Source organism: Neofelis nebulosa, chromosome 6 (assembly GCF_028018385.1).
Source record: "Neofelis nebulosa isolate mNeoNeb1 chromosome 6, mNeoNeb1.pri, whole genome shotgun sequence".
Taxonomy (NCBI): Eukaryota; Metazoa; Chordata; class Mammalia; order Carnivora; family Felidae; genus Neofelis; species Neofelis nebulosa.
The window spans coordinates 127,349,607-127,363,666 of record NC_080787.1 but is presented as its reverse complement, the minus strand read 5'-3'; the positions used below and the strand labels follow the sequence as shown (position 1 = coordinate 127,363,666).

The window sequence follows — 14,060 nt, the reverse complement described above, 5'->3', positions numbered from 1 at the left end:
ATATAATATATAATATATAATATTATATATTAATATTATATATTTAATAAAAATAATATTTTACATAATAGAAAAATAAATGAACTATACTGAAGAGATACATGTTTATTTTCTACAGCAGTAGAGTTCAATACCTTGGTTTCTAGTCAATAGGTTAGTTTTACTATAACACAGAGTGCCATCAGAGCTTCTTGAAGTGGAATAAAAACTTTCATATCAGTCTTTATGACAGTCTCATTTACATTTCTGGCCAGTGATTCACCACTTTTGACAGAAGAGGGTGAGAGGCAAAGGAAGATGTGACTCATTTATTTCTTCTTTTCAACAGAATGTCAGGCTGAGTCTTACCACACGCATTTCAATATCTTGTTGTTGTAAGATAATCATACCTTATGTTTGCGTGACGTGTTACCATTAGCAAAGTGCCTCCCCATCTATTATCTTGTCTCATCCTCCCGCCAACTGGCAAGATGGGTGACATTAAGCTCTTTCTACAAATGGGTAGAGTCAGCCATACTGAGGTTGACTTGCCTGAGATGCAAAGCAGTAAAGGGGGGAACAGGATGAACAGTCCATTCTTCTGACTCCAAGCCAAAGTTGTCTCCAGATGGGACCTAGATACGATTTGTCCGAATGTGCCCTGTTCCACAGAGCTAGAATTTGGATATGAAGACTGACACTGATAGCATAATTAGAATGTGTAAACATTGCATTAAATGTTCCACCTTTGAAAACTTCCTGAATATTTGCAAATGTTAACACATTCAACTCTCACAACGCAACAGTGTAGTGAATTGTATTATTCCCCTTACATAGATGAGTTGGGGTCTAAGAAAATTTATCAGTATCGTGTCAAAATTTAGCTTCTATGAAATTAAAACACTCAAGTCTTTTCATTACCAGAATGAGTACATCAGCTTGGGCTATAAATGACTTCAGACATCAAATAACATGTATTTAGAGGCGTACTGGGAAATGTATCAGAACCAGCTTTCTGGGGAGAAAAGGTCCCAAATGGTAGAGCTTGCCAATTTCTGTGGTGGAATCACTTCCCTCGTGGCCTTGTCAAGCTACCAAGTTGACATCACTAGATTTGGAGCTAGGAACAGACATGCACAGTCAGCTCTTGCAAGCTAGTTCTGACACATTACTGGTCCAGGGCCAGGTATAATGTATTTTTATTTATTTATTTATTTGTAAATGTTTATTTATTTTTGAGACAGAGAGAGGCAGAGCGTGAGTGGGGGAGGGGCAGAGAGAGAGGGAGACACAGAATCTGAAACAGGCTTCGGGCTCTGAGCTGTCAGCACAGAGCCCGACGCGGGGCTCGAACCCAGGAACGGTGAGATCATGACCTGAGCTGAAGTCAGATGTTCAACCGACTGAGCCACCCGGGCGCCCCAGGTGTAACCCATTTTTAAGCTGCCATTCTTCATACTCTTCAGTAGGCCCATTCTGGCTTGGTTTTAAGATTATATTCCAAGAATTTTGACAGGTTTTTAGATTACTATTTTTCCAATTTTTTCTTCAGAGTGAATGATACTAATCGTCTCTAAAGAGCATGAAGACCCATGCATAAGCCGCTAATCCAAAAGCTGGCAGACTTTTAAAATAAAGGGGCAGTGCTATATGGTCTGAATGGTCTGTGTCCTCCCCAAAATTCATATGTTGAAAACATAATGCCCAAGGTCATGTTATTAGGAGGAGGGGCCTTTGGGAGGAGTCATGGAATCCTCACGAATCAGATTGGGGCTCTTCTAAGAAGGCTCTGAGAGCTAGCTTGCCACTTCCATCCTGTGAGGACACAGGAGACATCTGTGACTGAGAAGAGAGCCCTCACCTGATTGTGCTGGCACCCTGATCTTGGACTTGCAGCCTGCAGGGCTGTGAGAAATAAATCTCTCTTGTTTAGAGGCCACCCAGTCTGTGGTATGCTATTGTGACAGCCTGAATGGACTAAGAGAGCCAGATGGTAAATAGTTTAGGTTTTGCAGGCCACATACTGACTCTGCTGCATATTATTCTTTATTTTTACAATTTTTTAAAAATATAGGGGCGCCTGGGTGGCGCAGTCGGTTAAGCGTCCGACTTCAGCCAGGTCACGATCTCGCGGTCCGTGAGTTCGAGCCCCGCGTCAGGCTCTGGGCTGATGGCTCGGAGCCTGGAGCCTGTTTCCGATTCTGTGTCTCCCTCTCTCTCTGCCCCTCCCCCGTTCATGCTCTGTCTCTCTCTGTCCAAAAATAAATAAAAAACGTTGAAAAAAAAATTTTTTTTTAAAAATATATAAATATTATTCATAGAGCTCGGGCTGTTCAAAAACAGCTGGATTTGGCCCGCAGACTAGATCTGGTCCATAGGCTGTAGTTGGCTGACCCCTTCTCGAAGCCTTGGGAAGGCAAGTTGGGGAAAGAGATGAGAACAGACATGTAGTCAGATGATCCTGACCGTTACTCCATACGTGATATCGGCAGGTCAGAGCCTTCTACCTTACAGAATTTTAAGGGCTAAATCAATTAATTGCTGTGAGAGCTCTTCCTAAAGTATAATGTGTCAATAATTGTGGGAAATTGTTAGCATTATCCTCAATTGCCCATGAACTAGCTGCAACCAGCGTCCCAGTTGAATTAAAACCTCTACCCAGACCGTTTAGGTACCAGCTCTTTAAATACCTGGAAGCCTCAACATCAGGGGAGAACTAAAGCTGGTTTGGAACATTATTATAAAAATCCTCTACCTGTTTGTGCTAAGTCACTCCCGAGGCAATGTCCAGGCTTCCCAGCGCTGGGTAGCAATTTCAGCATCAGCTTGCCTTTGAGTTGTTCAGGGATCTGACCTTGCAAATATATTTCCTGGCATACCGTAGATGCTCAGTCTACACTGAATGAACAACTGAATTAATCAATGATCATATGAAACTAGCTGAGCCCTCACCTTCTGTGAACCATAGCTCTCCCAAGCCACTGCCCTCGCCATGTGCTCCATAGCCTGCTGTGCATCCCAACACCAAGAGGATGCCTTCCCTTTGTGTTGAGATGTTTCCCTGGCTCAGATGATAGGAGCAAAAGAGAGAGAACACTGTGTACATCAGATACCTAACCACCCACAGTTGTTGAATAAATGGCTTTCTTTACATCTTAAAAATCAATATATTACAATCATAATTATATCATGATGATAGATAATTACTTTAAAAAAATAAAAGAAAGAAAGGGAAGAAAGAAATCCTCCTTTTGAGCTGACTTTGAAATCCAAACTGACAATAAGGAATGTCCCATGATGTGGGACATATCCCAGGACTGATATGAGAACATCCTAGGACAGAGGTGAGTTTCAACTCCACTTCTCTCCCATCATTACTCAGTGTTAGACAATGTTTCATTATGTGCAAATGTATTATAACAATTTATTCATCTGGTACACTTTCTGAGCAGAGATTTTAGAGCATTTCAATTTTTAAAACAAGATTTCTGTTTGAACGCTATGGTGGAAATGAAAATTTTGATGTCTAAATCCATTCCTCAATTCTACTACCTAAGAAACTCCTACCTTCACACTGGAATGTAAGCCGGGGTCCTCTTTTTAACTCCTAATAGGGATGGTTCCAATTAGCTGAAATATGTTTCCACTTTATCTGTTAAGTTTCTTACTACATGGCTAATGAGTTAAAGGATGATAAAGAAAGATTTAAGAATCTAGTTTCAGAAAATCCGGCAAACTTTTTTTTCAGATGCCAGAGAGAAAAAAAGAAGTACAACTGTAGTTTTTACCTCTATCAATAAATTAGGAAATGGAATTTGGAATTAGAATCCAAAAAGAGACACCATAAAGTCTGACTGAACACAGGAGCTAGAGTAATTAGGAAGGCTGGGATTGAAATAAACAGAAAGAGATCTTCATAGACCAATTCAAACTGGTCGATATGTTTTTACAGAGTTATGAAATCATGCAGCATTCAGTTATGTTTGCCTTTTATTCATCTCCAGTGAAGCCATACCCTAACCAGGAAATTCATTTGCAGTAAAGAAGGATGGAAATACTTCAAACTAGGGCTACTTAAATCAAATGAGTGAATCTAGAATTTTTAAAAGTCAGCTGTGGGGGCGCCTGGGTGGCTCAGTCGGTTGACCGTCGGACTTCAGCTCAGGTCACTATCTCGCGGTTTGTGAGTTCGAGCCCCGCGTCAGGCTCTGGGCTGATGGCTCAGAGCCTGGAGCCTGCTTCCGATTCTGTGTCTCCCTCTCTCTCTGCCCCTCCCCCGTTCATGCTCTGTCTCTCTCTGTCTCAAAAATAAATAAATGTTAAAAAAAAAAAAGTCAGCTGTGTTGGGTTGAAAGAAACAAAATAACAATGATTCTACTTTACATAATTGATCCTAAAATACCTAGGAACAAGTTGCAATTGCCAAATTTCACAATGTATGTAAAAAATTACACTAGTGCCCGTGTTCATCGTTCCTTTGTGAAATTAAATTATAGTAACTCTTGATCCTCGGTGATTTTCTCCCTGTGAATGAGCCATTTTGTAAATTATCTATAACAACACTTTAATCCAGACTTAATTTGTTTTCTACTATTCTATAGGTTATGAAACATCTTCTTCGTCATCCACTGGTATCCTCAAAAGGATAAATTTACTCAGAAAGTAATCTAAGCCTGTTTCCCAAACTTCATTCCAGGCAGTATTAATTCCTATAAGATGTTCTATAAAAACAAGGTTAATCATCAAATAAATTTGAGTAGATACTGTCTATGATTCCTCTCTTGATACTTCACAATGTGCCTTGGTGTTTAAAGTTTCTGAGAAGTCTGGCAGTAAAGAAACTTATTTGACCACGGACAGTTTTGTGGCTTTTTGTCGTTTTTTTTCCCCCCACATTAACACTTGTTAACGTCCCATAGAATAAATATTCACAGGCACACACTGGGAAAACTTCTATAAATAAACCAAGAGGAGGATAAACCAATTGATAATGAATTCCATAGCTACACTTCAAAGCCAGACTTTAGAGTACCAGAATCACACACACACACACACACACACACACACAACTCAGGGCCTTAGGGTTTGCGCCAATCCATTTCCTACTTTTACAAGCCGTTCCAACACCAAAACACCTCTCTCCTCCAGCGCCCCCTGCAGCCCACCCTAGTTACCTACCAGCATTGTTTTAAGGACAAAACTCTTTGAAGTTCTTTGAGCCTTGATAAAAATCAGACTTTTGTCTTCAGGTGGAAGTTAGCAATACTTGAAAAAATACACAGTCCCAAGCAGGACAATATTAGAGTCATGTCTAAGAAAAATAGAATGAAAACATAAAATATGATTTTTAAATTGTCCTTTTCAAAGATATGTAATGGTATTTGGGCTATGCAAAGGCATTAGAACTATGACTATTTTCTCATAAAATTGCATTAGCTCAAAACACCAATGGGAAGTTGTTGGGACTGGTTAAGAAGTAGAGAGAAGAACAGAGAAGAAGTGATAAGAAATGGCTTGTTGAATTCCAGAATGTTTCCAGAATATGTTATATACATATAGATATATGTATATAAAATCATCATGTTGTATACCTGAAACTAACATAATGTTATATGTCAATTATATTTCAATTTCAAAACAAGAAAAGGAAATACTAATAAAAAGAAAAGAAAACTGGGGCACCCAGGTGACTCAATTGGTTAAGCACTTGGTTTCAGCTCAGCACATGGTCCCCAGGTTTGTGAGTTCCAGCCCTGCTTCAGGCTCTGCTGAGGGTGCGGGGCCTGTTTGGGATTCTCTCTTTCCGTCTCTCTCTGTCTCTCCCTTGTGCATGCATTCTCTCTCTCTTTGTCAAAAAATAATAATAATAAAATAAATATTTTTTTCAAAAAGGAAAGAATATACTAATACATTTTCCCCCCACAGCATCCAGGAATTTTTAGACTTACCACTTACTGCAACTGTAACGTCATGGGTTCTGGTGACATGAATGAGCTGTTTAATGTCTATCTCGCCCACTAGAGTGTAATCTTCCTTTTTAAAAAAAATGTTTTTAATTTAAATCCAAGTTAGTTAACATACAATATAATGATGGTTTCAGGAGTAGAACCCCATGATTCATCACTTAACATACAACACCCAGCACTCACCACATGTGCCCTCCTTAATGCCCATCATCCATTTAGCCCATCCCCCCACCCAACACCCCTCCAGCAGCCCTCAGTTTGTTCTCTGAATTTAAGAGTTTCTTATGGTCTGTCTCCCTCTCTGTTTTTATCTTATTTTTACTTCCCTTCCCTTATATTCATCTGTTTTGTTTCTCAAATTCCATATATGAGTGAAATCATATGACAGATTGTGATATTCCTAAGGGAAAGTACTGTCTGCTTGTTCCTCTTTGCGTCCTCAAGAGTGGTAAATTGCCAGTGCTTAGAGTATATCAATAAAATATTTGTGGAAGTTAGGAAAGGAGGAGGAAGTGAGGAGCGAAGAAGAGAAGAGAGGGATCGTTCTGAGGTTTGATGATCCCAGAGTGATCACAGATTTACACTATTTTGTCTGGTTCTTCCAGTGGCCCCGTAGGTTAAGTATATAATCTCTGGCGATGGATAGGAGATAACTAACCCACATAGGCATTAAGTCATGACATCACTTTCACATGCACGTGTGTTCTGATCAGTCTTTGTCATAGTAGAAAAAAATGATAATAGAATAACGGGAAAAATGTAGTTCTCATACTAAATGGATTCCATCCGGATTTTGTACCCAGATAGCTATGTGATCATATGAGATCAAGTGAAGAAAGGAACGGATGAGGGGAGTTGAAATTTAGTATTTTTATCTTGTTTGCATGCAACTAAGAAATGAATATTTGATCATCATGATTTTCACAGAAATCTCATTGTAGTCTTTTTTTTAAAACTTTTTTCAATGTTTATTTATTTTTGAGAGAGAGAGAGAGAGAGAGAGAGAGAGCACAAGCCATGAGCAGAGGAAGGGCAGAAAGAGAGGGAGACACAGAATCCGAAGCAGGCTCCAGGCTCCAGGCTCCAAGCTGTCAGCACAGAGCCCAATGCGGGGCTCAAATCCACAAACCGTGAGATCATGACCTGAGCTGAAGTCGGATGCTTGGCTGACTGAGCCACCCAGGCGCCCCTCATCAGCCGATTGAGCCACCCAGGCACCCCTCATTATAGTCTTAATAACCATGACATTCTTTAGGTCCTACCAACTCTTTGCTGGAGTATGCTGAGTTTTTCCTGTCAGTTACTTAGCTATCTGAGGAACTATCTGATAGTTATTTAGCTATCAAAGTGCATAAAAAATTAATATTTCATTATCAGAGGTAAAGGAAATAAAGAGAATCTGCTCATTCCGCTTCACATTTTTCCTTTCTTCCACTAAAACCATGCCTAGGTGACCCAATAGAGCTGCTGTAAATTTTTTCCCTGTGATTTAGCTAAATCTGCAAACGGAAATTAGGTAGACACCTTTGTAGAATACAAGGCAACAAGCATTTAAATATCACTAATTTACAGGCATGCTGCATGAGATCGTTGATACATTCTCATAAAAAAAAAAAAAAACAAGAGGAGGAGAAAGAACTTTACGGTCCTAGTCTAATCAATTTGAAGCAAGAAAAAATCCCAAGTTAACATACTTTTTATTATTATGCTGGGCAGGGTGTACAAAAATAGTGCTGTTTCGACAAAACAAAAAGACTCAGGTATTCTCATATTTCTTTTCTGAGCCTAGATTTGAGCGGGGCCATTCTATCTGATTGTAATTCCTGTAGGTAAGCAGATGGTCAGGCAGCATACCAAGAATTATAATAATCTATGTGGGATGTTCCTAAGACATGAGTTAATGCTTTCAAACCCATAAAGCTTGGGATTTTATGGAGATGAACCACATTATAGACCCGCATGCAAGCATGTGCTCATCAGAATTACTTCAGCTGAATCAACAGCTCAGCTCATTTGCACCTCCTGACCTTCTGGAACTGACCTGTGAGATGCATCCTCAAACCAATTTCTTCCCTCCAAGGACTGAAATTAGATATAGAAAGATACACATGACTAGCAGTGGTAATACGCATTCTCGAGTTCAGATTTCTTGAGCTAAAACAAATATGAGAGACAAGGTAAACCGCAATGCCCAAAGCAAGAGATTTTACATCGTAACCCACTGCCTCCGTGAGATTTCAAGGAGCACTACTGGAGATGACTAGGAAAGAGATGGGTGGGAGAAGGGATGGAAAAACTTACAGTAGTAAACCGATCTGCACAGATTATACACAATTAATTGAAAACCAACTTTGGTGAAGCGAACGAAAGGCAGGGCTTGGAATCCTAAACTAAGCGTTAATCATGGCTCATACACTTACTAGTCAGTGGCCTTAAGAGGTTATTTAAGCTCTTTCTGCCTCAGTGTTCTCATCCTTAAAATGGGGATGATAATACTTGTCCCTTAGCATAGTTGTGAAATAATCTGTATAAAGTACCTGGTACACAGTACACAGTCAATTAGTGTATTTTACATTTCTTTCTCCTTATATGTTTCTTTTTAGTAATAATGGTTTCATTTTAAAATCTCACTGTTTTCAAAGCTCTTCTACATAGGTTTTCTTAACTGATCTCACAGCACTATCTGATATAAATATTAGCTCTTTTTCACATAAGAGAACACAGAGGTTCATTCTAGAACCCACACTAGATTCTGGTCACCAAGGCTACTTCTCATCCTGTGCTAATCCCACTAGACTGACTATTGGAATAGCTGATTCATATGGAAACACAGCTAAAAATAGTGAACAGACTCTAAGATCACCATATAACGATCTAGGGGCACCCAGGTGGCTCAGTCGGTTGGGTGTCTGACTCTTGATTTTGGCTCAGGTCCTGATCTCAGGATCATGGGATCATGTCACGGGATCAAGCCCCGGGTAGGTCTCCGCACTGAGTCTGGAGCCTGTTTACATTCTCTCTCTCTCCCTCTGCCCCTCCTTTCTGCTTGCATGTGCTTTCTCTTTCTAAAAATTAAAAAGAAAAAATATATATAATGATCCAAAGTTTTTAAAAATATTAGGTCAATAGACAAAAGAATATCATGGCAATCCAGGTGATATACATTTCAATTTTCACTACGCAGTTGGGACTACAAGGGGCTACAAATAAATATCCCATTCAGAATTATAGAATGCACGGTATAGGATTTAGCATGCTTCTGGAGAGCTGTGAAATCATTTAAAAATCCATTCCCGTTTGCGATTATTGTTTGCAGAAATCTGCAGATAATATACATACAAAAACGTATAAGGCAGATATTAAAAGTTCTTGCGAAGGCAAAGTTCATGTTAAATAGTAAGGATGCATCAGTTTTAGCAAAACTTAAAAAATAATGAAGTAATTCATAATATATTAAATATAATGGTAAAATACCTTTTGTCACTTTTTGGCTAGTTTTCATCTTATTACTGCATCTAGCATATACACTACCACTAGAAGTTTTCATTTCAAAGTGAAATTTTAGAACACCTTTACAAAGATCTCAGAAATAAAATGGGGAAACAAAGAGGTAGTTAAGGGTCCAACAGAGTTTGGGAGAAAACACTAATAAAGCTTAGTGTTTGAAAAGAGGACATACCTAGAGTACCCAGCTCTGTGTCTAGTATATAGAAAGCTTTCTAGTGAAGTTTTCCTTTTCTACCAGGGAAACTTGTGCTCTAGGTTCAAAACAATAAAAGGCAGAGATAATATGTCAACAAAGATGGACTCTAAAAGCAAAGAGAGTAACAAAGTAGGATCAGTTCAGGGAAGCAGGTTTGTGTTTCACAGAAATGAAAGAGCCCATCAATGATTTCTTAAAGCCCCATGTGTGAAAAGCCTGGCTATGTTGCCAGAATGGACATTACACTGTACCAACCAGATCTACACTTCAGACTGAGATATTCCTTTTTCTGCTGCCAGAGGTGTTGGCTGTCATAGGTGTGTCCTTCCCAGGGAACTGTTCTTGGCTGAAAGAAGCTGCCTTACCCAAGTTTATGCTTCCCTCTGGAGCAGCTACCCACCCCCCCACCAGTGACTCACGGAGGTAGAGTTACAAAGCCCAGCAGCCCCTTGCTTCAATTGTGACAACCGTAAAGGGCCCTCCCGGCTCCAGAGCCCCTGATGGGGCTGGCTGAAGCTTCTGTTACAACTACATCACACCTCAGCCCCACTTTACCCAGACTGCTTTCCTCAGTCCATCACCAGTGTTGATCCTTGGTGCATTCACCAATAAACAACCAACCATAAGTCTCCATTTCAGAGCTCTTTCCAGAGGACCCAACTAAAGACACTTGGTTACAGCAATGGTTTCTGGGAAGTAGACTCTGATATGGGGTCTTGGAGATAGATTGCCCACTGGCCAGCTGGCAATGAGGACCCCACCAAGGGTGGTAAGTAGAAAACTGATACCCTGGTACATTGTATGGGTCAACTGTCAAAGGGTTCAGCGATGGTGAACCGGGATAGGATGACAGGAAAGGCAGTGCACAGGCTCAGGCATCTGAGAGGTGCAGTGGGCATCACTGTTATCAGGACTACGGAATAGGGGAAACCTGATTCATCGAGGGAGACAGACTTCACTGCAGAAGTGACTGGAGTTCAAGCCAACACTAAGGGGTATGTGTGTGAGGGGGAAGATGGTTACAAAAGAGCCATCCAGACAAAGGAAATAGCATCTACAGAACCTTTGGTACAGAAACGTGCCTGGCACTGAGGGGAACTGAGAGTGGCCGATAAATCTCTAGAGAGTGGAAATGAAATAGGGGAAGAAAGGAACCAGATGAGGCTGGAAGCAAAGGCAGGGGCCAAGTCACAGCACAGTAGAGGCTGTTGTTATCTTAAGAGTGATGATAAACCACTGAAGGGTTTGAAGCAAGAAAGCTACAAGCAGAGATTTGCCTTAAAAAAAGAAAAATCTCTTCTGCTATTTGTGAACCGACTGGAGAGAACGAAAATGTACAGGAGGAAAGACTGCACTGCTCAAGAACCCAAAGTCAATTTTGTGCAGGAACAGTAAGTGATCCCACATTGTGAAGAGGCCTGTGCAGTGAGTCCGTGCACTCATGAAGGTAGATGGAGTGGCCCATGCTGGGATGCGGTGATTCTCTCTAGAGCCTTCTTCACTCACCGAGCTGTCAAACCACCCTCTCCGGTAATGGGAAGGCCAACGCATCTCCACTTACTGGTTGACGTCAACAGAAACAACCTGGGCCATTTCCCTTTAGTTTAAGATTTTTTTTTTTAATTTTTTTTTCAACGTTTTTTATTTATTTTTGGGACAGAGAGAGACAGAGCATGAACGGGGGAGGGGCAGAGAGAGAGAGGGAGACACAGAATCGGAAACAGGCTCCAGGCTCCGAGCCATCAGCCCAGAGCCCGACGCGGGGCTCGAACTCACGGACCGCGAGATCGTGACCTGGCTGAAGTCGGACGCTTAACCGACTGCGCCACCCAGGCGCCCCAAGATTTTAATCTCTGTTTAGACACTAGAAGGTGGGCTCCACTGTTAACAGAGACTTAATGTCCTTTGTCACTGCTGTGTCCCCAGCTCTTAAAACAGTGCTCAGTCTTAGAAGGTGGTACTCAATAAATAGTTGTTGAAAAATTGAATAAGTGAGTTCTAAAGGAAATACTCCTAATGGGGGCGTAGCAAATGCCTATATTTATACCTTGATATGAAGGATAAATATGAGTATAGGCTTAAAGGGGCAGGAGGGAAGCAGTGGGTCAGAAGGCTGTAGCAACTTGCCTACTTTATTGTTTATATGTGGGGGTAAGTATGGGAAGCAAACAGGTAATGTCTTCGGTTGAACAGCTTATTGGGACTGGCTGAAGATACACTTTTGAGTCAAGCTGTAACCTCGGCTGTTAAGTTCTTTCAAAGTGAGAGCAACTGTCGTGTTCTGACATAACCTACTCATTAAGCCCTACTTGTCATTTCCTGTTTTGTTTTGTTTTGTTTTAATGGAAGGATCTTAGAGTTATCTTCCAATGTAATCTAAACCAGTTGTGAAACCCAAATAACTCCTTGTCCTTGCTTCCAAGTCTGGGCCTGTAGAAGAGTCAGTCACTCTTGAATGAAAGATAAATGGCACTTCTGTTCCTCCTGGCAGCTGCGTTCCTGCTCCTGAGCCTGGCTGTAAGGCTGAGACCCGAGTGGAGAGCCGCCCTCGAGATCCCTCACGTCTTCTACACCTTTCTGTGCCCCTCAGAACCGAACATCAATTTTATGGAGGAACAGTAAGTGGTCCCATATTGAGGCAGCCTGCACAGGTGAGTCTGTGCCCTCTGTCACGGTTGTAAACTAACACATTACATATTCATGCACAGAGGGACTGGGGAGGACACCCCACTCCAGAGCGTGAGCGAACAGTGACATCCAGTGGCAAGCAGGGTGCATTTCTGACATGCGTGCGGTGCGAGGATGAGGCTCACTCTTCTCCCTAGATGCTCACTTCTGCTTTGTCCTTCCAACCTCGGAACCTCCGAAACTCCAGGAAGATTTCCATTTCAGACCAACCGGGTTCTACCAATCATATTTATCTTTCCTCATTTCTGGGTTTTTCTTTCGGCATAATCATTCATCTCTCTCCAGAGTTGCAATGTTTTAAAGTGCATCAAAAATTTAAGAGATGTTAATGTTCAACAGATGAGAAAATGTAAAATTCCAAAATTATATTTGTTCTTGGTTTTGAGACCAAGCTTTGTCATTCCTTCAACAGATGGTCATCATGCACCTACTAGGTGCCAAGCAGTGAGCAACAGAAGAATTCTTACCCTCTTGGAGGTTACATTCTTACCGGAGAAGACAAGACAGTAATATACATACATATATAGACATGTCAAGTCATCTTAAGTGCTGAAAGAAAGAAAGAAAGAAAGAAAGAAAGAAAGAAAAGGAGGGAGGGAGGAAGGAAGGAAGGAAGGAAGGAAGGAAGGAAGGAAGGAAGGAAGGAAGAAGGAAGGGGGAAAAGAAACAAGAGAAACAAGGTAAGAACATAGAATCTGACAAGGGGATTGGTGTTATTTGGCGTGGTGATCATACAAGGTCTCTCTGAGCACATTTGAGCAGCACCCTGAAATTAAGGGTCAGATAATGTGTATGTCAAAGGAGGAACATTCCAAACATAGAAAAAAAGCAAGTGATAAAAATAACTGTCATATGAAATCAAGATTCTAGAGAAAATTAAAAATGGGATCATCACGGGGCGCCTGGGTGGCTCAGTTGGCTAAGCATCCGACCTCAGCTCAGGTCATGATCTCCTGGTTCATGAGTTCAAGCCCCTCATTGGGCTCTGTGCTGACAGTTCAGAGCCTGCTTGGGATTCTCTGTCTCCCTCTCTTTCTGCCCCTTCCCCACTCATGCTCTCTCTCTCTCAAGTATAAATAAATAAACATTAAAAAAATTTTTTTCTAATGTTTATTTTTGAGAGAGGGAGAGACAGAGTACAAGCTGGGGAGGGGCAGAGAGAGAGAGGAAGACACAGAATCCGAAGCAGGACCCAGGCTCCGAGCTGTCTGCACAGAGCCCGAGGCGGGGCTTGAACTCACCAACCATGAGATCATGACCTGAGACAAAGTCGGACGCTCAACCGACTGAGCCACGCAGGCGCCCCATAAATAAACTTTTTAAAGAAAATGAGATCATAAGTATTGAAATAAAAATAATTATACAGGAAAGCAATTATACATGAACACCTAAGCTATGAGCCTAAACTCAACTTGCACACTTTAGACAGAAGAGTGCAAAAGTTAATTACAGGCGATCTTCGAATTAGGAATTCAGACCTAAAATAAAATAGTGCCCTATAATAACAAAATGCCACTACTTACAAACAGTTTATGTCAATGAAAAGGCGAACAGTCGGGAATGTAGACAGATACACGCTTCCTTAGGTTTCTTACCCAAGTGCACTCAACAGGAACAGGAACAATAGGCCACCCAGTGGTAGCTAAGGGCATTACCTCTGTCTGTCTGTCTGTATCTCTCTTTCTCACACACACACAATGCAGAAAGTTTCACAATTATCATGG

At 41.2% G+C, this 14,060-nt stretch overlaps 1 long non-coding RNA gene across 1 annotated transcript; it reads left to right on the top strand.

The window, feature by feature from the left end:
- The first annotated feature begins 8,762 nt into the window (after positions 1-8,762).
- On the top strand, positions 8,763-12,926 carry LOC131514921 (uncharacterized). Its single transcript, XR_009263338.1, has 4 exons — positions 8,763-8,923; positions 10,288-10,417; positions 12,140-12,299; positions 12,749-12,926. It is a non-coding gene; the product is annotated as an uncharacterized LOC131514921 (long non-coding RNA).
- The last annotated feature ends 1,134 nt before the right edge of the window (positions 12,927-14,060 follow it).